General features: G+C 38.8%; 1 non-coding gene across 1 annotated transcript; it reads left to right on the forward strand.

Moving 5' to 3' along the window:
- Positions 1-13,140: 13,140 nt before the first annotated feature.
- Positions 13,141-13,245, forward strand: LOC112636833. The gene has a single exon (XR_003122304.1). It is a non-coding gene; the product is annotated as a small nucleolar RNA U13 (small nucleolar RNA).
- Positions 13,246-27,145: the final 13,900 nt, after the last annotated feature.

The raw sequence follows: 27,145 nt of genomic DNA on the forward strand, positions 1-27,145 counted from the left end.
GGTCAAATTTTTAAGCTCCATGGTAGAAACCTGGATTTGAAACTTAGGGATCTGTCCTAAAAAATCTTTTCTAGTAGAAATCTTGTATTTCAAAGAAGATAATAATGTTAATGGGAAAAATACTTCTTTACAGGCCAGTAGCCTACAATATTCATTAGCTTTTGTCTTTCTTTCCTTTTCTTGGTATATTCCTTCCTTCATTCTCATATATTTAGCTTGTCAACATTCTGTATCTAAGATGTTCATTCAGCTAATGCATAGTTTATCATTTGAGAATATAATCATTGATTTTGCTCTACAAAATCCATAAGAAATATATTCTAATTTGTGAAGTAAGACGAACATGATGCTCAAGGTTACATAAATTAGGTTTTACCAATCGTATTGGTCTTTTATATGTAAACATGTTTTTGTAATTATATATTAAGAAATCATTAAATGTTAATATGAAATTATTTTATAATACAATCAAATACAAAGCATTTTGGATTGGTCTATTAAGCAACTTAGTGCATATGTGTGTGCATGTGTGTGTGTTTATTCATGCTTTCTCTGGGAAAATATTAATTTCTGTCTTGAGGCTTCAGAAGTTTGCTTAATTGGGTCTTTCTGTTCCCATAACCCAGCATAAGCTGTGATGGTAATTGGTATGTGACTAATAACACGTGGCAAAAAATAAACAATAAAACATATCTACCTATATCTAGGGTATGTATGCCATTGAAAGTAATAGATTTTTATCTATGATTAAGTACAATGAATGGATAAAGTTGCAAAAGATCATGTGCATCACTAATTACAAATTATTCATTTCATAGATGAGAAAACAGAGGCTCCAAGATCACACAGGCCGTATAGGGTCATATGCATTTGTCAGTCAAGCTCGCTGAGACCCAGTTTCTTTCTCTGTAAGGAGATTCTATGATGACGACAGGTCAATTTTAAAAGATTGATAATTATATTATATGGCAAATAAAAGCATAGACACTACAATGAAAGAATTGCTTTATCTCAACAAAATCTTAGAGAGAATGGGAAACTGAGTTCAAAATTGCAATGAGAAGAGTCTTCACAGAGTGCTAGAACCACAAGTTCTGGACTTGAGCATAAGAAACCCAGGACGGACCCTGGTAGGCAAGAGCAGTTGCAGCAGACGGAGAAAAAGTCATCTGCCTCTGGCTTTTATGCTCCACGTTTTGGTACTGTGAGACAGGCATTAACACTTATCAATCCATAAGCATATAGTACAGTATTATTCACTACAGTCATCATACATGACATCTCTAGAACTTATTCATGCTACATAACTAAAACTTTTAGATCTTGAATATTCTCATCACACACACATAGAAAAGGTAACTGAAGTGATGGATATTTCGATTAACTTGACTGTAGTAACAATTTCACAATGTATGTCACATTGTCCAACTGAAACATAAATAATTTTTATAAAATAAAAACAAAAGGTTGTTAAAAAGCTACAGGCAGAAAGTAAATGCAGTGGAGAAAATATAATTTGTCTTTTTCTATTTTGAATGACTGCATGAGTATTACATTCTCACTTATGAAACTTCAAACAAGTCAAAAATATATTAGTAAGAAATGCAAGTCCCATTTTATCCCCCACCCCCATACACCGCAAAACAGCAAATATGGCAGCCTGCTCCTTCCTCTGAGAGTTCCATCCCAGGGGGGCACCAACTTGATGCCAGTCAGAACTCTTCTGTAGGAGGTGTCTGGAAATCCCTATTCGAGGTCTCACCCAATCAGAAGGAATGGGATCAGAGTCCTGCTTAAAGAGGTGTCAGGCTGAGCCTTGGCAGAGTGAGTATGCTGCAGTTGGGGGAATCCCCCACGTCCAGGCCACCCAGACTTTCCAGAGCCAGCAGGCAGTGGGTGGCCACCCCTCCCACTGGTGGCTCCACCCCAGAGAGAGATCAGAGTCTGCTTGTAAAACCCTGGCTAGAGTTGTTGAAATTCCCAGAGGGAGGCCCCACACAGTGAGGAGGTGAGAGGTGAAGCCAGTTGGACTTGCTGGGTTGAGTGGGGACTTGGAAAACTTTTCTGCCTAGCTAAAGGTTTCTAAATGCACCAATCAGCACTCTGTAAAAACGCACCAATCAGCACTCTATAAAACGGACCAATCAGTAGGACGTGGGTGGGGCCAAATAAGGAAATAAAACTGGCCTCCTGCTCGGGTCTCCTTCCACTCTGGAAGCTTTGTTCTTTCACTCTTCACAATAAATCTTCCTGCTGCTCACTCTTTGGGTCCACACTATCTTTATGAGCTATAACACTCACCACAAGGGTCTGTGGCTTCATTCCTGAAGTCAGCGAGACCACGAACCCACTGAGAGGAACAAACAACTCCACACGCACCACCTTTAAGAGGTGTAACACTCACTGCAAAGGTCTATGGCTTCACTCCTGAAGTCAGCAAGACCACAAAACCACCAGAAGGAAGAAACTCTGGACACATCTGAACATCTGAAGGAACAAACTCTGGACACACCATCTTTAAGAACCATAACACTCACCGTGAGGGTCTGCAACTTCATTCTTGTAGTCAGCAAGACCAAGAACCCACCAGAAGGAACCAATTCTAGACACATTTTGATGACCACGAAGGGACAATCACCAAGTGGTGAGTACCACTGGATCCCTTTCACTTGCTATTCTGTCCTGTTTTTCCTTAGAATTCAGGGGCTAAATACCGGGCACCTGTTGGCCAGTTAAAAGTGACTAACACGGCCGCTGGACTAAAGACATGGGTGTCAGGCATTCTGGGAAAGGGCACTCTAACAACTCCCAACTCTTCGGAGTTGGGAGCATTGGTTTGCCTGGAACCAGCTTCTGCCTTTCCTGTACTTCTGGGCTGAGCTGAGGGTCAACAGAGAGGAAAGCCATTCAGCTCCAGGGTCCCAAAAACAAGTTGGTTGACCCTGCAGCCATGAGTGGAACTCTCAAAGTCACTCAAGCGAGACTCGCCCATCTATCCTATCTATCCTGACCCTTGCCTCCTGGGTCCTAATGCCTGTCAGACAAACTTCCTCTCACCTTTCTTCTCTGAGGCTAGTCCTTCTAAAAACCACTCCCTGTCTCTGGTGCTTTTCTAGTTTCTCCTATAAGAATGATTTCTAGTATAAATTCCAGGACTCTAGTCCCTTCTTTACGCACCCAGGCTCACCAATCAGAAAGATATAATTTTTGTCCAAAGCCCCATCAGCGGTGGGGGGACTATCTGGAATTTTAGGATCCCTCCTCAGACTAGCAGGCCTAACAAAAGTTATTCCTGAAGCTAGGATATGGGGAACTTCAGAAATGGTATCTTTCCTAATCATATAAGTGAGGACAAAAGGCATCACTCTTTCAACTCTGGAGATCCCTTCCCTCCCTCAGTGTATGGCCCTCCACTCCATTTTTGGGGCATAACATCTTTATCTTTATAGGACAGTGGTAAGATGCCAATACTAACAGGAGAATGCTCAGGATTCTAACAGGTTTTCGAGAATGCGTTGGTAAGGGCCACTAAATCCAACCTTTCTCGGTCCTCCTTTTGGTCTAGGAGGAAAACTAGTGTTTCTGCTGCTGCGTTGGTGAGCACATCTATTCCAATCAGCAGGGTCCAGGGACTGTTGTGGGTTCTTGGGAAGGGGGAGAAACAAACAAACCAAAACCACAGGCAGTTTTGTCTTTCAGATTGGAAGCACTCAGGCATCAACAGGCTCACCCTTGAAATGCATCCTAAGCCATTGGGACCAATTTGACGTGCAAACCCTGAAAAAGAGGTGGCTCATTTTTTTCTGCACTATGGCCTGGCCCCAGTATTCTCTCTCTGATGGGGAAAAATGGCCACCTGAGGGAAGTATAAATTACAATACTATCATGCAGCTTGACCTTTTCTGTAAAAGGGAAGTCAAATGGAGTGAAATACCTTATGTCCAAGCTTTCTTTTCATTGAAGGATAATCCACTACTACGCAAAGCTTGCAATTCTCATCCCACAGGAGGACCTCTCAGCTTACCTCCATATCCTAGCCTCCCTATAGCTCCCCTTCCTATTAATGATAAGCCTCCTCTAATCTCCCCCAGAAGGAAATAAGCAAAGAAATCTCCAAGGGACCACAAAAACCCCCAGGCTATCGGTTATGTCCCCTTCAAGCTGTAGGGGGAGGGGAATTTGGCCCAACCCAGGTACATGTCCCCTTCTCCCTCTCTGATTTAAAGCAGATCAAGGCAGACCTGGGGAAGTTTCCAGATGACCCTGATAGGTACATAGATGTCCTACAGGGTGTAGGGCAGACCTTCTATCTCACCTGGAGAGATAGCATGCTATTGTTAGATCAAACTCTGGCCTTTAATGAAAAGAATGCAGCTTTAGCTGCAGCCTGACAGTTTGGAGATACCCGGTAGCTTAGTCAAGTACATGATAGAATGACAGCTGAAGAAAGGGACAAATTCCCTACCAGTCAGCAAGCCGTCCCCAGTATGGATCCCCACTGGGAACTTGACTCAGATCATGGGGACTGGAGTCATAAACATCTGTTGGCCTATGTTCTAGAAAGACTAAGGAGAATTAGGAGAAGGCCCATGAATTATTCAATGATATCCACCATAATTCAGGGAAAGGAAGAAAATCCTTCTGCTTTCCTTGAGTGGCTACGGGAGGCCTTAAGAAAATATACTCCCCTGTCACCCAACTCACTAGAGGATCAATTGATCCTAAAAGATAAGTCTATTACCCAATCAGCCACAGATATCAGACGAAAGCTCCAAAAGCGAGCCCTGGGCCCTGAACAAAATCTGGAGGCATTATTAAATCTGGCAACCTCAGTGTTCTACAATAGGGACCAAGAGGAACAGGCCCAAAAGGAAAAGTGAGATCAGACAAAGGCCGCAGTCTTAGTCATGGCCCTCAGATGAACAAACATTGGTGGTTCAGAGAGGACAGGAAATAGAGTAGGCCAATCACCCGGCAGGGCTTGTTACCAGTGTGGTTTGCAAGGACACCTTAAAAAACATTGTCCAAAGAGAAACAAGCCGCCCCCTTGTCCATGTCCACTATGCTGAGGCAATCACTGGAAGGCACACTGCCCCAGAGGGCAAAGGTTCTCTGGGCCAGAAGCCCCCCAACCAGATGATCCAACAACAGGACTGAGGATGCCCACGGCAAGTGCCAGCTCATGTCATCACCCTCACTGAGCCCGAGGTACATTTAACCATTGAAGGCCAGGAAATTGACTTCCTCCTGGACTGGCATGGCCTCAGTGTTAATCTCCTGTCCCAGATGACTGTCCTCAAGGTCCGTTACCATCGGAGGAATCCTGGGACAGCCTGTAACCAGGTATTTCTCCCACCTCCTCAGTTGTAATTGGGAGACTTTGCTCTTTTCACATGCCTTTCTTGTTATGCCTGAAAGCCCCACACCCTTATTAGGGAGGGATATATTAGCCAAAGCTGGAGCTATTGTCTACATTAATATGGGGAACAAGTTACACATTTGTGGTCCCCAACTTGAAGAGGGAATCAACCCTGAAGTCTGGTCATTGGAAGGACAATTTGGAAAGGCAAAAAATGCCCGCCAAGTTCAAATCAGGGTAAAAGATCCCACCACTTTTCCTTATCAAAGGCAACATCCCTTAAGGCCTGAAGCTCATAAAGGATTACTGGATATTGTTAAACATTTAAAAGCTCAAGGCTCAGTAAGGAAATGCAGCAGTCCCTGCAACACCCCAATTCTAGTGACTGCACTAGTCAGTGGAGACTAGTGCAAGATCTTAGACTCATCAATGAGGCAATAATTCCTCTATCTCCAGTTGTACCCAACCCCTATACCCTGCTCTCTCAAATACCAGAGGAAGCAGAATGGTTCACTCTTCTGGACCTCAAGGATGCCTTCTTCTGTATTCCCCTGCACTCTGACTCTCAGTTTCCTTTTGCCTTTGAAGATCCCACAGACCACACATCCCAACTTATGTGGACACTCCTCCCCCAAGGGTTTAGGGATAGCCCTCATCTGTTTGGTCAGGCACTGGCCCAAGATCTAGACCACTTCTCAAGTCCAGGCACTCTGGTCCTTCAGTATGTGGATGATTTACTTTTGGCTACCAGTTCAGAACTCTCATGCCAGAAGGCTACTCTAGATCTCTTGAACTTTCTAGCTAATCCAGGGTACAAGGCGTCTAGGTCAAAGCCCCAGCTTTGCCTACAGCAGGTCAAATATCTAGGCCTAATCTTAGCCAGAAGGACTAGCGCCCTCAGCAAGGAACGAATACAACCTATACTGGCTTATCCAGTATAATGTCTCACCCTAAGACATTAAAACAGTTGCGGGGGTTCCTTGGAATCACCAGCTTTTGCCAACTATGGATCCCCAGATACAGCAAGATAGCCAGGCCCCTCTATACTCTAATCAAGGAGACCCAGAGGGCAAATACTCATCTAGTAGAATGGGAACCAGAGGCAGAAACAGCTTCAAACCTTAAAGCAGGCCCTAGTACAAGCTCCAGCTTTAAGTCTTCCCACAGGACAAAACTCTTCATATGTCACAGAGAGAGCAGTGATAGCTCTTGGAGTTCTTATTCAGACTTGTGGGACAACCCCACAACCAGTGGCATACCTAAGTAAGGAAACTGATGTAGTAGCAAAAGGCTGGCCTCACTGTTTATGGGTAGTTGCGGCGGTGGCTGTCTTAGTGTCAGAGGCTATCAAAATAATATAAGGAAAGGATTTCACTGTCTGGACTACTCATGATGTAAATGGCATACTAGGTGCCAAAGGAAGTTTATGGCTATCAGACAACCACCTACTTATACACCAGGCACCACTCCTTGAGAGACCGGTGCTTCAAATACATACATGCATAGCCCTCAACCCTGCCACTTTTCTCCCAGAGGATGGGGAACCAATCAAGTGTGACTGCCAACAAAATATAGTCCAGACTTATGTCGCCTGAGATGATCTCTTAGAAGTCCCCTTAGCTAATCCTGACCTCAACCTATATGCTGATGGAAGTTCATTTGTGGAGAATGGGATACGAAGGGCAGGTTATGCCATAGTTAGTGATGTAACCGTACTTGAAAGTAAGCCTCTTCCCCCAGGGACCAGTGCCGAGTAAGCAGAACTAGTGACACTTACCCGAGCCTTAGAACTGGGAAAAGGAAAAAGAATAAATGTGTATACAGATAGCAAGTATGCTTATCTAATCCTACATGCCATGCTGCAATACGGAAAGAAAGGGAGTTCCTAACCTCTGGGGGAACCCCCATTAAATACCACAAGGAAATTATGGAGTTATTGCATGCAGTGCAAAAACCCAAGGAGGTGGCAGTCTTGCAGTGCCAAAGCCATCAGAAAGGTGAAGGAGAAAAGGCAGAAGGAAACCATCAGGCAGATGTTGAGTCCAAAATTGCTGCCAGGTTGAACCTCCCGTTAGAAATACCTATGGAAGGACCCTTGGTATGGAACAATCCCCTCCAAGAGATTAAACCCCAGTATTCCCCAACTAAAACAGAATGGAGACTTTCAGGGGGGCATAGTTTTCTCCCCTCGGGGTGGTTAATGACAGAAGAAGGAAAGGTACTTATACCTGAAGCCAGCCAGTGGAAAATACTTAAAACCAATCCTTCCCTGGCAAATGACTGTTGGCTTTGTATCTCTCTATCGACCTCTGCTTATGTTGCCACTCCCATTCCCGCAAAAAATTGGGTCTTTACCAACTTAACCTACCACCCTCATTATGAAGGAAAAGACCCTTTCTGACTTCTAAATATGCAATCATTAGCCAACTTCCCCATCTCTGATAGGACCAAGAATACCCTAACAGGATGTGCAGTCGAACTTTTACATTCTTACATTTCCAAACTCACCTATTACACAAGCAATGAAAAGCCCATACACGGCCCTGTAACTATGAACACCATCTTAACTTTCCAAGCCCCTTTGTGCATCCAATGCAACCTGTTATCAGACCTGCCCCTGGGGCACTTACTACCCCATCAGTGTAATTACACCCTACAAATTCGAGCCCCAACTGATCATAGTAACTTCCGACTCACCCATACAGCTCCATTCAGATGGCTTGTCCGCTTCTCAGGGCCTCCAAAAATCATCACCTCCTGCCTGCTTAACAAATAGTCCAGGTTTTGTAATGGCAAAAAACTCCCTGCATGACCATTCACCCCTGGACCCTCTGCAGCAGCGCCCTCACCACTAATGAATGCTTTCTCATCCCCTCTTTCTATCACCCTCTCAAATGGTTCTCAGTAGATACAAAATGATTTTTTTCTCCAATGGGAAAATAGAATACTGGTAGCCACTCAATTTGCTCCCAACACCCCTTTAGAGTTGCTCACCGGAGCTACCTTGGCAAGTACTCTACGAGTATGGGAAAATGAAAAGAACGAATTCACACACTTTTTTAACATGCAAAACTCATTCTGTCTACCCAGCTAAAGCATATTCTTCTTATGTGGAATGTCAACCTATATCTGCCTTCTCACTAACTGGACAGGCACCTGCACCTTAGTCTTTCTAAGTCCCAACATTAACATTGCCCCAGGAAATGTTAATCAGTACCCCTCAAAGCTCAAATCCGTCAGCGCAGAGCCATACAACTAATGCCCCTACTTATAGGGTTAGGAATGGCTACTGCTACAGTAACCAAAATAGCCAGTTTCTCTACTTCATTATCCTACTACCACACACTCCCAAAGGATTTCTCAGACGATTTGCAAGAAATGACGAAATCTATCCTTACTCTATAATCCCAAATAGACTCTTTGGCAGCAGTGACGCTCCAAAACCGCCGAGGCCTAGACCTCCTCACTGCTGAGAAAGTAGGACCCTGCACCTTCTTAGGGGAAGACTGTTGTTTTTACACTAACCAGTCAGGGAGAGTAAGAGATGCCACCCGGCATTTACAGGAGAAGACTTCTGAAATCAAACAATGCCTGTGTCTGTGCTTCAGACCCAAGGTCCTGCTGGCATGGGCTCATGAAGAGATCTCCTGCTCCATGGGTTGCAAAGATCCGTGGGAAAAGCAAGGAAAAGCAAGGAAAAGCAATGAGTAACTGTGTGACTCTGTCTCACTTGGCTGGAGATAGGAGTTTTCCTCATTCCATGCCCTACCCTGTTTTTCCTTGCTCTTGGGGTCACATTGACTATCTAGTCAGTCCCAATGTGAGAACCTGGATACCTCAGCTGAAGACGTAGGATTCACTTGCTATTTTCTTTCTTCTCTGTGAGAGCTGTGAACCTCATCTGCTTCTAATCAGCCATCTTGGACTGGAATCTATCACAATGTACATTTGCAATGCACAAAGTCTCTATTAATTTAAACATTACCTTACCAATAGAAATTTAGAGAATTTCTATTTGGTGTGAGATATGGTTTGGCTGTCTATCCTAACCCAAATTTAATTTCAAACTTTCATCTCCATGTGTCAGGGGAGGGGCCTGGTGGGAGGTGATTGAATCATCAGAGCAGACATCCCCCTTCTTGGTCTTGTGATTGTGAGTTCTCATGAGAGCTGGTTGTTTGAAAGCATGTGGCACTTCCCCCTTCTCTCTCTCTCTCTTTCTCCTGCTCTGCCACGGTCAGAGTGCTTGCTTCTCCTTTGCCCTCCACCATGATTGTAACTGTCCTGAGTCCTCCCAGTCATGCTTCCTGTTAAACCTGCAGAACTGTGAATCAATTAAACCTTTTTTCATAAATTACCCAGTGTCAGGTAGTTCTTTACAGCTGTGTGAAAACAGACTAATACAGAAAATTGGTACCTGGAGAGTAGGACACTGCTACAAAGGTACCTGAAATGTGGAAACAACTTTGGAACTAGGTAATGAGTAGAGGTTGGAACAGTTTGAAGGTATCAGAAGAAGATAGGAAGGCAGGAAAGTCTGGAAACTTCCAGAGACTTGCTGAATGGTTTTGACCAAAATGTTTATGATATGGACAGTAAAGTCCAGGCTGAGGAGGCCTCAGATGGAATTGAGGAACTTATTGGGAAATGGAGTAAAAGTCATTCTTGCTATGCTTTAGCAAAGAGACTGGTGGCATTTTGCCCCGCACTAGAAATCTGTGGATCTTTGAACTTGAGAGATATGATTTAGGGTATCTGGTAGAAAAAACTTCTAAGCTCAAAGCATTCAAGAAGTGACCTGGCTATTTCTAAAAGTGTATGTTCATATGCATGAAGAAATAGATGGTCTGAAATTGGAACTTAGATTTAAAAGGAAAGCAGAGCCTAAAAGTTTGGAAAATTTGCAGTCTGACCATATGGTAGAAAATTAAAACTGATTTTCTGGGGAGAAATTCAAGCCGGCTGCAGAAATTTGTATACGTAATGAGAAGACTAACGTTAACAGCCAAGACAATAGGGAAAATGTCTCCAGGGCATTTCAGAGATCTTCATGGCAGCCCTTCCCATCACAGGCCTGAAGGCATAGGAGGGAAAAATGGCTTCATGGGCCAGGTGCAGGGCTCTGCTGCTCTGTGCAGCCTAAGGACGTGGCACCCTGTGTCACAGACACTCCAGCTCCATCCGTGGCTAAAAGGGTCCAAGGTACAGCTTCAGCCATACCTTCAGAGGGGCAGGCCCCAAACCTTGGCAGCTTCCATGTGGTGTCAGAAGCAAGAACCAAGGTTTGGAAACCTCCACCTATATCTCAGAGGACATACGGAAACACCTGGATGTCCAGAAAAAAGTCTGCATTGGTGGGAAGCCCTCATGGAGAACCTCCACTAGGGTAGTATGGAAAGCAAATGTAAGGTTGGAGCCCCCCAGAGTCCCCACAGGGGCACTGCCTAATGGAGCTGTGAAAAAAGGGCCACCATCCTCCAGACTCCAGCTTGTACCATGCACCTGGAAAAGCCACAGGCACTCAATGCCAGCCTGTGAAAGCAGCTGTGGGTGCTGTACCCTGCAGAGCCACAAGGGCAGAGCTGCCCAAGGTTGTGGGAGCCCACCTTTTGCATCAGCATGCCCTGGGTGTGAGACATGGAGTCAAAGGAAACTATTTTGGAGCTTTAAGACTTAATGACTGCCCTACTGGGTTCTCAAATTGCATTGGGCCTGTAGCCCCTTTGTTTTGGCCAATTTCTCCAATTTGGAAATGAAGCATTTACCCAACGCCTGTACCCTCATTTTATCTTGGAAGTAACTAACTTGTTTTTTATTTTACAGGCTCAGAGGCAAAAGGGACTTATCTTGTCTCAGATAAGATTTTGTACTGTGGACTTTTGAGTTAATGCTGAAATGAGTTAAGATTGGGAGACTGTTGAGAAGGGATTATTGTATTTAGCAATGTGAGAAGGACATGAGATTTGGGAGGGGTCGAGGTGGAATGATAATTTATATTTGTGTCCCAGCCCAAATTTCATGTCAAACTGGAGGAGGGACCTGATGGGAGACGAATGGATCATGGGGACAGATTTCCCCCTTGCTATTCTTGTGACAGTAAGTTCTCATGAGATCTGATCATTTAAAAGTGTGTGGCACCTCTCCCACCTCCTGCTCTGCCATGGTAAGATGTGCTTGCTTCCCCTTCACCTTCTGCCATGACTGTAAGTTTCCTGAGGCCTCCTAGTCATGCTTCCTGTACAGCCTGAGGAACTGTGAGTCAATTAAACCTCTTTTCTTCATAAATTACCCAGTCTTATGCTTAAAAACACAGCTTCAATTATCATTTTCTTATGTGCATATTTTTGCATGAATGAATTTCCATTAGGTTAGAGCTAGAATTGCTGAATATATACATACATTTTTATAGACAGAGTCAAATTACTCTCAGAAAAGACCAGGCTTACTTATAAAACTATCACAATGTGTAAGGATATGTGTTTTCTCACATACAATAAATCCCGGGCAAAGGTCAATGTATTTAATATTTGTCACTTTTAAGGGCAAAGGTTAGTATCATTTTTGCTTAAAATTTAACTCTGTTATAACTAAGATTTGCATTCATTCTTTTTATTTGTCCTATAAATTATTAATTCATATTTTATATTTTCTTGTTTGGGTTTTGATTTATTTTATCAATTAGAAGAAATTCTTGAAATATTTTGACTATTAATTCTTGGATTTTTCAGATGACATCTTCCATTTCCCATAAAGTGTGACCATTTTATTGTTCCCTTTGCTAATTAAATAATTAAATTAATTATATTACATATATAACAGATAATATTGCATATATTTCAAATATTATATACAATATGATTAATTACACCTAATAAGTGTTATAAGTATAACACTTCTAATACTTTTTCTTATCTAGTTTTATTTCCTAGGAATTTATTTTGAAAGTAGCAATATCAGTGGACATCTTCCTTTTATTGCTAACTTCAATAGCTATATATTTAATATTTCATCATTGAGACACAATGGAGAAAGAATAGTCTCTTCAATAAATGGTGCTGGGAAAACTGGATTGTAGCATGCAAAAGAATGAAATTAGGCTCTTATCTTATACCATACACAAAAGTCTACTCAAAATAGATTTTTTAAAAACCTATGTGCAAGACCTGAAGTCATAAAACTCCTAGAAGCATAAGAGAAAATCTCCTTGAATTGGCCTTGACAATGATGTTTCTAATATCACACTCAAAGCACAGGTTACAAAAATAAAAATAAGTAAATGGGACTATATCAAGCTAAAAAGCTTCTGTACAACAAAGGCAACAATCAACAAATGAATAGGCAGCCTATGGGCTAGGAAAAAATTACTGTAAACCACGTATCTGATGGGGGTTAGTATCCAAAATTTATAAAGAACTCTTTCAACTCAATAGCAGAAAAATAAATAACCTTATTAAAAACTGGATAAAGGACCTACACACATATTTCCTCAAAGAAGACATAAAAATGGCCAACCACTATATGAAAACATGTCCAACATTACTAATCATCAGGGAGGTAAAAATTAACATCACTAGGAATCACCTCACACCTGGAGGAATGGCTACTATCAAAAAGACAATGTTGACAAGGGTATAGAGAATGGCTACTATCAAAAAGACAGATGTTGACAAGGGTATAGAGAAAAGATAATCCTACTACACGGTTGGTGGGATTCTAGATGGGTATAGCCATTATGAAAGACAGTATGGAGGTTCCGAAAGAAATTAAAAATAGAATTACTCATCTTTTTGTAGTTCATGAGCATGATGACTGGGTTTTCACACGAATGTGTGAGATGTGCCACTCTCTGAACCTTATTATGATCTTGGCACATTACCCATCCGACCTGAAAAAAAAAAAAAAAAAAAAAAAAAACACTCTATAATCCAGCAATTCTTTTTCTGGTATACACCCAAAGAAGATGAAATCACCACCTCATAAAGATATCTGTACTTCCATGTTCACTGCAGCATTATTCACAATAGCCAAGATACGAAAAATGAAAACAACTTAATGCCCATTGGTGTACAAATGGATAAAGAAAATGTGATATATATATACATATTCATAAAGTTGGTCCTTGAACAACACAGTTTGAACTGCACAGGTCCTCTAATATAAGAATTTTTTCAACAAATATGTTGAAAATTGTGTGGAGATTTGCAAATATTTGAAAAAAAACTTGCAGACAAACCACATAGCCTAGAAATATAAAAAAAAAAATAAGAAAAAGGTAGATATGTTATGAATGCATAAAATATGTGGAGACACTATTTTATCAATTACAATGATAAAATATACACAAATCTATTAAAAAATCCAACATTTATACAAACTTATGCACACAAGCACAGACCATATATGATGATATTTGCTGTCAAGAGAAATGTAAACAAATGTAAAAATGCAGTGTTAAATCATAACTGGATAAAATTAAGTGTGTACTGTACACTGTAATAACTTTGTAGCCACCTCCTGTTACTATTGTGGTGATCCCAAGTACTGTGAGTATCCACTTAAACCATATGACACAAATTATTTCTGATGAGGATTTTGTCTCCAGTAAACTTCATATCACAATAAAAAGTGATACCTTGGGTTCTTGTGTATTTCCCATCATGTTTAGTGCAATGTAGTAGACTTTGAATAACACCATGTGACCCCTACAAAGTGCCACTAGTGATGCTGGATGTGCTCCGAAGGAGAGAAAAGCCATGGCATTACAAGAAACAGTTGAATTACTTGAGATACTGTAGATTGAGGTCTGCAGCTGCAGTTTTCCAGCATTTCAAGATAAATGAATTCAGAATATGAACCGTTGTGAAAAAAAGAAAAGAAAAATAAAGTTTGTGAGGTTTTTGTGCCACTGTGCAAGCAAACATGAAAACTTTGCACTTTCTGTGAAATATATTTTTATCTCATATTGAAAATACAGCTGTTATGTGGGTATAGGATTGATATAAGAAAGGCATTCTTATAGACTCTAAAATGACTCAAGAAAAAGTGAAGTCATTATATGACAACTTAAAGCAAAAAGAAAGGGAAAGATCTAAACCTGGATAATTTAACCCCAGCAAAGAATGGTTTGATAATTTCATAAAGAGCTTTGGCTTATGAAAATATCAACATTACAGGAGAAGTAGTTTCTGCTGACCAAGAGGCAGCAGATGAGTTCCAAGATGTCATTTAAAAAAAATCATTGAGGAAAAAGAATATCTGCCTAAACAGGTTTCTAAAGCAGATGAAAGTGCTCTGTTCTAGAAAGAAAAACTTCCAGAAAGGACATTTATTAGTAAAAAAGAGATGTAAGCACCAGGACTTAAGGCAGGAAGGGATAGGTTAACTCTACCATTTCGTGCAAATGTCGTTGGGTTTAATGATCAAGACTGCCCTTATCTATAAAGCTGCTAACTCCTGAGCCTTGAAGGAAAAAAACACAAGCTGACAATTTTTTGGTTGCACAACACAAAGGCCTGGACAAGAACAACCCCTTTTCTGAATTAGTTTCATTAATGCCTTGTCCCTGAAGTCAGGAAGCACCTTGCCAGTAATGAACTGCCTTTTAAAGACTTTTTGACGTTGCACAATGCCTCAGGCCACTCAAAATCCCATGAGTTCAACACCAAAGGCACTGAAGTGGTCTGCTTTCCTCTAGATCAGGGGGGCCTTAAGGACCTTTAAGTCTCATTATATATGGTACTCTAACCAAATGATTGTCAATGCTATGGAAGATACTCTCTGTAGAGAACATGATGAAAGTCAGGAAGGATGATACCATCAAAGATGCCATCATTGTTGTAGAAAAAGCAGTGAAAGCCATCAAGCCTGAAACAATAAATTTCTGCCAGAGAAATCTGTGTCCAGATGTCGTACATGACTTCACAAGGTTTACAACAGAGCCAATAAAGGTCATAAAAGAGATTGGCGATAAGGCAATAAAATGGGGGTGAAAATTTTCAAGATATGAACGCTGGGGAAATTCAAGAGCTAACAGACATCACACCAGAGGCATTAACAGTAGATGATGTGATGGAGATGAATGCTTCCAAACCAGTGCCAGACAGTGAGGAGATGGGGAAGCAGTGTCAGAAAACAAATTGACATCAGACAATCTGGCAAAAAGTCTCCAATTATTCAAGATTGCTTTTGTGTTCTTTCACAACAGAGACCCTTCTATGATATAGGCACTGACACTAAAGCAAATAGTAGAAGAAGAATTGATACCATATAGAAACAGTTTTAAGAAATGAAAAACCAACAAGTCAGATAGAAATTATGATGTTATTTCCATAATGTTACATAGAATGTGCCTGTGTCTCCTGCCTCCTTTTTCACTTCCTCCACCTCCTCTGCCTCTGCTATCCCTGAAACACCAAGACCAACCCCTCCTCTTCAGGCTACTCAACATGAAGATGATGAGAATGAAGACCTTTCTGGTGATCCACTTCCACTTAATAAACAGTAAATATATTTTATCTTTTTAATTATTTTTAATAATATTATGTTCTCCAGCTTACTTTATTATAAGAATACAGTATAAATACAAAATATGAGTTTATCAAATATTATCACCAGTAAGGCTCTGGTCAACAATAGGCTATTATTAGTTAAGTTGTAGGGGAGTCAAAAGTTATATGCAAATTTTTTATTGTGCACGCTTCGCACCCCTAACCCTCACATTGTTGAAGGGTCAACTACATATATATATGTATATATATATGTCTCCTTAGAAAGAGATGCTGCCATTTGCCATAACATTAATGAATTTGGAGGATATTGTGCTAAATACAATAAGCCAGACACAGAAAAAAAAAACGTTGCATAATTTTACCTGTATGTGGAACATTATTTTAAAGAGTCAAATACACAAAGACAGAAAATGAAACAGTGGTTACTATGAGTGAGGAGGGAGAGGAAATGGAGAGATGTAGGGCAAAGAATACAAAATAGCAGATATGAGGGATGAAAAAGCCTAGAGATTCAATGTACAATATGAGGACTAAAGTTAGTAAAATTGTATTGTATTAGGGACTTTTGTTAAATAAGTATATTTTAGCTATTCTTATTACAAAAAGAAGTAATTATGTGAGATGAAAGAAAGGTTGCTCTGTTTCACTATAGCAATCATTGTACAATTTATAGGTATCTAGTTGCCTCCCATAACATCATGTGGTAAACTTCAAATATACACAATAAAATTAATTTCAAAAAATAAATTTAAAAAATTATCGATCATTGATAATTAAGATTTATCTAGAAGTTTGCAAATCCTCATTGTGACAGGTTTTCAGTTTATGTTAAACTGTCAGAATTCCAGTTTCCTTTGATGCTCTTCCTGTACTACAGGGGCTAGAAGCCTGAGGGCAACATTTTCTTAAATCCTTTGCCTTCAAGTTTCTGTTTTAGATTCCACCATTAAGATGTACTTGTTTGAGATCTGGAAGGCAAGAGGGAAAAATAAATCATCATCTCTCCTCCAGCAGCAGTGGACAGATGCTCAAACTTTTGCAGAAGTGAGGTTTTGCGGCAATCCCTGTCATCTCCTCCTGAGTCAACCAACTCAGCACAGCGGCCAGTTGTTACCAGAAGCTGTGGTTTCCTGCAGTTCCTAACCAGGGTGTTAGGGGCAACTTCCTAATTTCCTGAAAACTCCAGAAAACCTAAAATCTAATGGTAGACTTTCTGAGGCCTTCACTTCTCTTGTCCTGCCAACTAATGTTTTTCTGAAACTTTTATTGAGATAAGATACAGCAAAGTGTACTTCAGTTTTGAAAGTAACCAACTTCCTATATTAAATTCTTGTTTAAAATACTTAGAATAGCTTTTGTTTCCTCAACAGAGTCCTGACTGATACACCTTTTATTCATAATGAATATTTTCTTTTATTTCTATTTCATTAAGAGTTTTTGTCAGAAAAGAGTATTAAATTTTATCAAATAAGTGTTAACTATGAGAATGACATTAAAACCTTTAATAAGTTTCATCATGGATTTTCTAGTGTTGAATGATGCTTGCATTTCTAGCCAGTATTTACTGAGTATTTTATTAGTCATATACGTGCTCAATAAAACTTCGGCATGATTCTTTTAAGATGTTACTGAATTTGATTGGGATATATTTTATGTAGCTTTCTGTTGACTCATAAATAAAATTAGTATTTTTTATTATTCTTGACTGATTTACTAACAGAGATATACTAGATTTATGAATGAGTTGAGATGCTTTCTATTTCAATACTGAGACAATATTACTTAAGTATTCTTTTTCTCTGATAAGTTTGTCAAAATCAGCTGCAATAATTTGTACCTAAAACTGTTTTAAAGGTAAGTCATTTTTATGCACATGTACCCTAGAACTTAAAGTATAAAAAAAAAAAAGGTAAGTCATTGACTGCCTTTTCCATTTTTTCTGTTTATTTATATATTCAGCTTTTTATCTCTTCTTTTGTCAGTTTTGACCATTTATATATTCCATAAAATAAATAATATACATAGTCAGTAAAACGGTTTCTTATATAGCCATCCAAAGTACTATTTTTTACATCTTCAAAATCTTCTCCATAGCAATAATTGTTTTCTCACTTGTTTCTGATACTAGGTAGTTACTTATTTTTAGTTAGACCTTTTTATTGGTGGTGGTCTATTGAGAGAACCATCTTTTGCTTTTATTGATCAAATCTACTATTGAGTGCTTTTATTGCATTAATTCCTGCTTATTAATTCTTGATAATTTTATTATTTAAAATCTTATTTTATTAAATACTACCTAATTTCTTTCTTCTCTTTGCTTGTTTTATCCAGGTTCATTACTTACCCTAGATTATTGAGTTATTATTTTAGTTCACTTATTTTATTATTATATAACAAATGCAATTAAAAGTAAAAGGCAACATAAACCAAGTCTGTATACTTTCACCAATAGGGAATCTGTTGAAAAGATATTAGCAGTCATCAGGAAGCAAGGGAGCTAGCCCTCCTCATTGTTGAAACCTGGATGTCTTCATCTAGGAGGGCAGCCCATCAATGAACCTGACAGGCAGGATTGTGCAGCGGATTAGAGTAGGACTGGAAGCCCAGCTTTGCCATTGACTAGCTCTGTGACCTCTGCTAAGAATCTATACCTCCCTGAGCCTTAGTTTCCTTATTTGTGCAATGAGGGTACTAATAGGAACTTTCCTCAGAGAGTTGTTGAAAGGAATGAATAAGTTTACACATAAAATCTTATAGAACAGATCCTGGGACCCAGTAAATATTCAGAAAGTGCTAAGTATTATTCATCCTCCTGAGAAACTTTATTTTCATCTATCTTCTTCAATATCTTCTGAGAAGACTCCAGAGCTACTTCAGGCTCTACTCTGCTTCTTTCTCAGGCTCACTATACAAGTTAGTAGTTGTCCACAGGCAGGCTATTTGCTCTCTGAAGAAAGAAGTTCTTCAGGACATTTCCAGAAGATGTGGGCCAGAGAAAAGAGGAGGACAGCCATCCCAAATGCCTTTTTTTTAAATATCCCTGGACATTCTGCCACACCGGGTGTGATATTTAACACAGGCAACTGGTCACTTAATACTCAGGACAGGGAGGTCCTGAAGGCCACTTGTGTACTGAGCGTTAACCCCTTGGATGCTAAGTTGTAGGGAGGTTTCAGGGTCCTTTGTTTCTGGGGATCATGGTAGTTGCTATTTATCAACTCATGTAATATATTTTAATTATGAAAGTAGTAGTATGGCTGTACCTGTGTAGGGCTGAATGCAGCCCTGCTGACAACCCAATCTGTATTTTAGTTTATTATCTCTGACCTTGGAGCATCACTGGAAATACTTTTACTTGTGTAGGAGTTTTCTCCTGCCTGATTTGAGATACATTTTCTATTAATCTGATCCCACCTGTATTCTGTCTTCTAGGCAATTCATCAAAATCTCTCATTATATGAAATGATTATATCTTTTCTTGCTTTCCATCATAATTAAGAATAATAGATAGATATACAAATTGTTTTATAAGCCTACAGGCATCTTTTAGTGATTTCAATGAAATTGGTGTAGAGGAAGACACACGCATTTAGTTCATCAACCTGACCTATTACACTCTTTAAAACATTTTTAAGTCACTGATTATGTATTCGTCTGAGAAAAATTTACTTCCACTCCTTGTCTGAAAGGCCAGATATTCAAGGTATTTCAGTTAATTGAGTTCAGGTTCAAATTAAGACAATGAATGAAAAAAGGAAGTTATTCTATCTCTTCTTGCAATAATTTAACTATAAATATTATACCAGTCTTAACCTAAGTCTAACCTTACTAAAATTAAATTATATTATACATAAGTATCTTTAAAAGTTTGATTCATGGCAAAATATTGAATGAGAAGCTCCTTTAAACAATCAAAAGAGACACTATTAATATCATTATAATATTTGAATTAACAGCTGTGCCTTAAAAGGTATAGGGTTTTGGTGGGATTTACATACATTTTTTAAAAGACTATCAAGATGACCTATATCATCATTCACTGGTTTTCATGCCATGGCTTATTTGACATTTAAAGAGGTTGAAAATAAAAAGGATATAAGGGGAATGCCACGGGGTGTATAATGTAAGGAACTGGATCAGAAGCCATCCAATGGAGAATTTAGAGCAATGCATGGACAGAGCTCACTAATGTTACAGATGTAAAGATGAAGAGGGGAGGGGAGGGGAGGGGTAGTATGAGGTGAGGTAAGAAGAAGAGAGGAGGGGTGGGGTAGGGTGGGGTAAAGAGGGGATGAGAGGCATGGGACAAAAAGGGGAAGGAAGCGGTGGACAGGGGAGGGGTAGGGTGGGATAGGGAGTGGAGGCTTTAGATGTGGTTAAGTTCATAGTGGTCCTAATGATCTTAGAGATCAAATTGAAATCAAATTTTGGTCCAAATGGACTCATCAACAATGTGATTTTATTCAATGATGTTTTGCAGACCAAAGTTCATAACTGATAACCAGTTAATGGATGAGAAGAGATGAGGCTTTGTTTTTGCAAATCATCCAACACCATGGATACATAAGGCACAGATGAGTAGTTCACGGCCAAAAATCTAGTTATCTCAGTCTGGTAAAACGTCTTAGGCTTTTTCCTCAAAGAGCTGTTCTTATGACCATCCTCTTGCCTGCCTCAGAAGAGTCCTACCAGCAGGATGGAGCTTCAATATGTGAGTCATGTATCTCCATACTCTGCTAAGAAAAGTGTATAAAACACTCTGGGTCCTTATGTTTTAGTTGATAGGAATCAAAAGAAGCAAAAAGCAAGAACACCAACTTACAAATTAAGACTAGAAAACATGTGATATTTCGTCCTCCCACACCACATTAAGCATTGCTAAGCAATCATGCTATTTTTTTTTTCTTTTACTAAATACAGACAGCCTTTGAATTCTCTAAGCAGAATTCCAGGCTATGTGTTATTGGCACTCTAGGTAAAATCCTGTTGGACATGACATAAATGCAAATTATTTTATGACTGAATAAATCACACTATTCCATCTATAGTTTACAGTTTATAAAGGGCTTTCAGATATCTTAAATCAAGGTTCATAAATACACTATGGATTGATTTTAGTTTTATTTAACAAATGAGAAAGTTCAGAGGTAAAGTAATGCAGCTAGTAAGTAGAAGAGCCAGGATGTGAACGTCAGCATTTTGGTTTACAAATCTGGTGCTTCTGCTATATCCTACCTGATTTCCTGAATACACACACACACACACACACACACACACACACACACACACACACATGAACCTATATATACTTATAAAATTAAAAAGGTAAAATGAAAATAATTGTTAAGCAACACTACTACAATAATGGCAATGACAAAATACAATAACTATTTTCATTCTTGACGAGTTTCCCAGTGCTTGCCAGTACTCGATCGCCAAGTAAAGTAGCAGTGCATAGGTTTCCTGGGTTTCCAGGTGCCAGGGTCCTTTAAGGAGTAAACGCATTTCCATAGCGCTCTCTAGAGCTTGGATCTTCTAATTCTTAGCCTCTGAGACACGACAATGATAAAACACATTTTCAGTTTATATTTGCCTTATCAATGTAATCATTAGAATTAAAACTTATTGAGCATTTACTGGTGCTAACACTTTAGTTTGTACTCTGCGTATATTCTTATTTCTTTCTCTTATTCTGACACAGTAGGCATCAGTAACCTCTACTGTAGATGAGAAACCTGAGGCTCAGAGTTTAGGCAACTTGTCTAAATTAATTTAGTTCAAACAGAACAGAGCTAGAATTTAAATTCAAATCTTGACTTCAAATCTTGACTCCATGCTCTTCTCATAATGCAATGGTGCCTCTAAACCAAGAGATAGGCCAGTCAACTTAATGAATTTACACACAATACTCTCAAATGTTCCTAGTTTCCAAAATATACAAATCTGAGGCTGTTCTCTTCAGCATCACAGATAATTTCTTATACCCTTTTAGATCTACAATGGAAATATTTTTCTCTCTGCCCATGTATTGAGATGCACTTCTCACTAATGGTTTCACCCTCCAACCCCCAACATATGGAGACATCCTCATTTATGTGCTCATCTTTCCAAAAATTTAGAATCCAATATATAAAAATAAACCTACTACATCACCCTGGTTATATGTTTACACACGCATATACACAACGCAAACTTCCTTCTCTTCTTTTAGGCTGTGTGTGCTATAACCTTCTCAAATATCAATATCAATGTCATAATCATTTAGACTTAAAATCTTGTCTTCAGCTTTGACATTTCTTATTGCTTGCTGAAAAGTGATCAATTCCTCCCCCATGATATTTCTCAGTGCACCTCTTTTTTCTAGCCTCATGAAAACCCCACCACATCGGCGGCTCATTACCCTTGACACAAATTTCTATTATAACATCACTTCATGCCTCTAAGAATTCTCATTCTAATCTACTTTTGACACTAGTTGCAGAATATGCTTCCCAACACACAGTCTTGTTTATGTCTCTCTGCTGCCCAATAAACATGCTTTGGTTACTAATAATACCTGAGCACCTTTGTCTTGGCATTCAAGGCTGTTTATGATTTAGCCCAAACCAAAATAGCAAGCAAATTCCTGTTTCCCATCATGTTTCATTTACTAACTGTGCATCCTTGAGGAAGTAATTTTAGTCCCATGAGTCTCAATATCATCATCCATTGATTTTACATATATATTGTATATACATAATTCTATATATATTATATATATAAGATACCTAAAATGCTGCTGATAATAAAATGAAAGCATGCAACATTACATGACTACTTGGAAAGTCAAATAAGATGAATTATACACAAGCTTTTCGTGAACTGTAAAACTATTTACAAACGTTAAAAAACTCCGTTGACTAAGTTTGGAAGAACTTTTTCACATATGGTGCACATTCAAATCTTTCTAATAACAGCTCTCATGCTACCTCTTACATGAAGTCTTCCCTGAACCACCCAGTTCCTAATAATTTCTTCATCTCTGATCTCCCATAGCTAATCCTCATTTATAATATCTATCACAATCTACATTACTTCAGTTGTTACTACACGTTTCATTCCCCATTAGACTGGAGGAAAGCTGAGGACATTGCACCTCATGGCAACATCTTTCAAAGTGCACACCAGAGGCCCTTTCTCATAGTAGGTGCTTAGGAAATGTTTAGAAATACCCGAATAAATGCACATAGTTTTATTCATATGTGTACTTGACTATAAACTCAATGAGTATAGAATTTGTCTCTCATTCACCAATAAATACCCAGTACTTCACAGTTCAAACTATGTAATAGGTTGAAAGATTTATCCTAAGCAAAAACAGGTTGGCAAGAACATTTGAAGGGAAAGAAAGGAGCTATTTGCAATGTGCCATTGTGGCTGTTTTAAAAAATGTCCACAAGTTTCTGACACTCCTCCAATCAAAGTGTAAACAAAGTCTCTTCCCTGTCTCCTTGAAAATGGGTGGGTCTTAGTGACCTTCTTCTAACAAATAGAATGTGTCTTTCCAAGCTATATTGTGCAAGACAACACAGCCTATGCCTTCCCATCCCCCCACCCACCAAGCGTGTATGTCCGTGTGAGAGTATGTGTGCACACACAAGAACATGGATAGTTTTCTTGCAATTCTCCTCATTGAAGTAAAGGCATTGTGTTGAGAACAAATTCTATACACAGAGTTTATAGTCAAGTACACATCTGACTCAGGTCACATGGAGAGGTCAAATAGGTGTTCCAACCACAGCCATAGCTGAGAATCCAGCTGACAGACAGTGTCCACCTCCAGATACATGAATGAGTGAGCATGCAGATGATTCTAGCCCACCCTTTGATGCTGAGGGGAGTAGAAGAAAGCTGTCTTCACTGAGTATTTTCCCAAATTTCAAATTCATAAGCAAAGTAAATTTTGCTGTTTCTTTAAGCCACTAAGTTTTGGAATGGTTTCTTACATAAAAATAGACAGCAAAAACAGATATGTGTGTGTTTCCCCCTCAAAACATAGTATATAACATATATATTTATACATAATATATACATAACATATATGAATATATATACATATATATATTTCTTTGATAGCTTCAAAACAAGCTATCAAGGAATGGTCTCGCATAAACCTTTTATAGAAAGAGTAGAAAACTGAGGCCCAGAGAAAGTAAGAAAAACTGCCCAAGGACTTACAGTTAGTAAATAACTGAGCTACACACACACACTAGCTCAAGTCGTAGTCAACTTAAGGTCAAAGTCTATACATTTTCTTCCCCATCCCTGCTTTTTCCCCAGTTCTTTAGAAAAGGCACCTTCCTATAACCATTATACCTTCTTTCAAATTTACAAGGGGGAAAACCCCAGCCATTTAATAAAAATATGCATTTAAGGATAAAAGTTGCCATTTCCTTTTTAACTAGAGCACCTCATCTCTTCTATGTTCATAAAGCAACCATGTCCGTAGGCAATTATCAGTAAAAGACTCTCAGCACATCAAAAGCCCTCCAAAGTGTTTCACATTCCCTAGGAATTCATGTCCTTAATTAGATGAAACACACTTACATTTTAGTTGCTGTTTCTAATATTTAAAATTAGAAATTATATATATGTTTTTGTGTGTATGTATGAATAACTTGCTTCACAGTTTCATAACTTACGTCTGTAAGAACACAAGTGGACACATGACAATTGGAAATATTTGATTAGAAATGAGCTGATAAAATCTGTTTAACTGAAATTTGGAGAATGGATATCAACAGGTATCGCAGAAGACTCATGAATGAATTTTTCATATTTATCCACCATGAGTCCTCTCTTTCAAGTAATCATATATCTTGACCTTCTTTATTTTTTATCTCCCTATTTGGAGCTGACTACCGCAATAATAAATCTTAAAAGGTCAAAATTGTAGCATCTATCAGTTAATCAAATTTTAAAAATTTCTCATGCCACTCTTTCATATTTGAGGGTCAGTACTCCAACTCTACTGCAAAAACCAGAAGTCCTACGTTTGGAGGAAAAGGGCTACTTCAAGCCAATTTGCATTATGAATGAACATGTACAAGTTAAATAAAGGTCTCTCCTCTGCAAAGTATGATCTAATGCTTGAATAAAGATGGACAAGGAATTTGTAACATTTACTTAAGATCACATTGTTCGGACAAGCTTTAAAAGCTGCCTCTTGTTGAACTTCAGAGACACAAACAACTCTTAAGTCTTTTCAATTATGGTCCCTGTGAACGTAGTAGTGGATATCCTGGCACAGAAACTTTCATTTCTGTGGCCCTCAAACGTCAATATCATGCTCCAAAATGATAGGTGGAGGTCACTAATAAGACAAAGCAGAACAAGAAAGCCTGTGATAAAACAGTACTTTATTAAGAAAATAATAAAAGCTAACATGTACTAGACACATAATAAGTGAAAAGTGCAGTGTAAGTAATTCCACAGTGCCTGGAACATATCACCTGCCTAATCCAAAAGGAAAATCTATTGTAAAAGGGATATTACTGTGGCAGAGAATTCCAAATAGTCATTCTCTCCTTCTTCCTTTCCTATAGTAATAGAACACCCAAAATTTAGCAGAGCACATGGTCATCCAGAAAAGAGCTGGATTTTCTAATCTCCCTGGTTTAACCATGTGGCTAAGTTCTAGTCAATGGGATGGATGATGGGATGGATGGATGGATAGACAGAGAGACAGACAGAGACAGACAGATAGATTAGATAGATAGATAGATGATAGAATGATAAAGCAATTGCAGTAAAATGTTAGCATTTGGAAGTTTGAGTGAAGAGCATATGGGAATTCTTTGTACTGTTTTTCTAACCTTTTCAAAGTCTGAAATAATATCAAATAAAAAGGTTTTAGAATGAATAAATAAAATAAATCTGCCAAGTGTAAGTCAACCACTTTTAAAAGTTAGGCGCAAGTTTACTATTGGAATCATTAAAAGTAGTGGTCCTAACATACATAAACAGTGTATATAACCTTCAAGTTTACAGACTAGGAAACAGAATAAAACAAAGTAATATATGATTAAAAGTGTCTCTTAGCTGGTGGTTAAAAAACTTGGGCTTTAGAGCCAGAGTGCCAGCTCCATCTTTTACCACCTGCATAAATCTATAAATCAGGAAAGTTACCTAATATCTCTGTGCCTCAGTTACATCAATGATAAAGTAGGCATCAAAAGGGTCTACCATATGGATTTGTTGTGAACAAGAAATTAGTTAATATCATTTCAAGCATATAAGTGTTGGATAAATATTAGCTATTATTCTGATAAGGTATACAAAAGGTAAGGAAGGAAAGACTGTGTCTATCTGGGGAGGCAAAAATACTTTCTTTTCACAAATTCATTAAACTGAAATGAGAGGAAGGCACACCATCAGAATTTATAGTGAATAGCAAAGTCTGTGTTGCAAGTGTAACAGAATTGCAAATGTAGCAGCAGATGTTTGAAACAGAATATCTCAACTAAGAGTACTTGAGACATTTTGAGATGCAGTCCCTGAAATTATCTTGCAAAGTAAATATGCATTATCAACCAAGATGGTTTTGGTCTCTTCTCCTAGGGAAATGGATTCGATTGAGAAATAATGGTTTATTTCTTAGCTGTACCATTTATTTTTCTATCAAATCTTGGTCCAAGCTGATAAACATTTAGCTTTACTTCATGTCATATATTTGAAAAAAAAGATTTGAAAAATCAAGATTTTTTAAATATATGACAGGTAGTAAAGCTAAGATTAGATTAGATAAGTGATCACCCTTTCTACTGATGACTGTTCGATGATTATCTTATAAAGGGTATAATTTTTGATTCAATCATCAGCAGATGAAATTCCTGAGACAGTTTCTCAATTGTGTTAGTCATTAGCCCACCCTCTGCAATATCCTCCCCCTCTTTTTTCTTACTAGCCACTCAAGGTGATGGATCCTGATTGGACTAAGCCAATCATAGCCATCTGGTCAACAATTTCTCAGTTTTCCATGAAATTAGTGTTGGGCATGTGACCTATCTCTGGCAAATGACACTTATGGAGATGTGACTGGGAAATGTTTCCTTTCCTGAAAAAAGACACAAAAACAAAAAAACAGAAGGCGCTAACATGTTCCCCTTCTACCTTCTTTCTATCTTGAATACATATGTTGTGTTTGTACTGAAAGACACTTTTTGGGACCAAAAAGTAACAAATATAAAGAAAAAGTCAAAAGATTTTTGCCCTTCCACTATCAAGGCACTAAATCAAC

Source organism: Theropithecus gelada, chromosome 12 (assembly GCF_003255815.1).
Source record: "Theropithecus gelada isolate Dixy chromosome 12, Tgel_1.0, whole genome shotgun sequence".
Classification (NCBI taxonomy): Eukaryota; Metazoa; Chordata; class Mammalia; order Primates; family Cercopithecidae; genus Theropithecus; species Theropithecus gelada.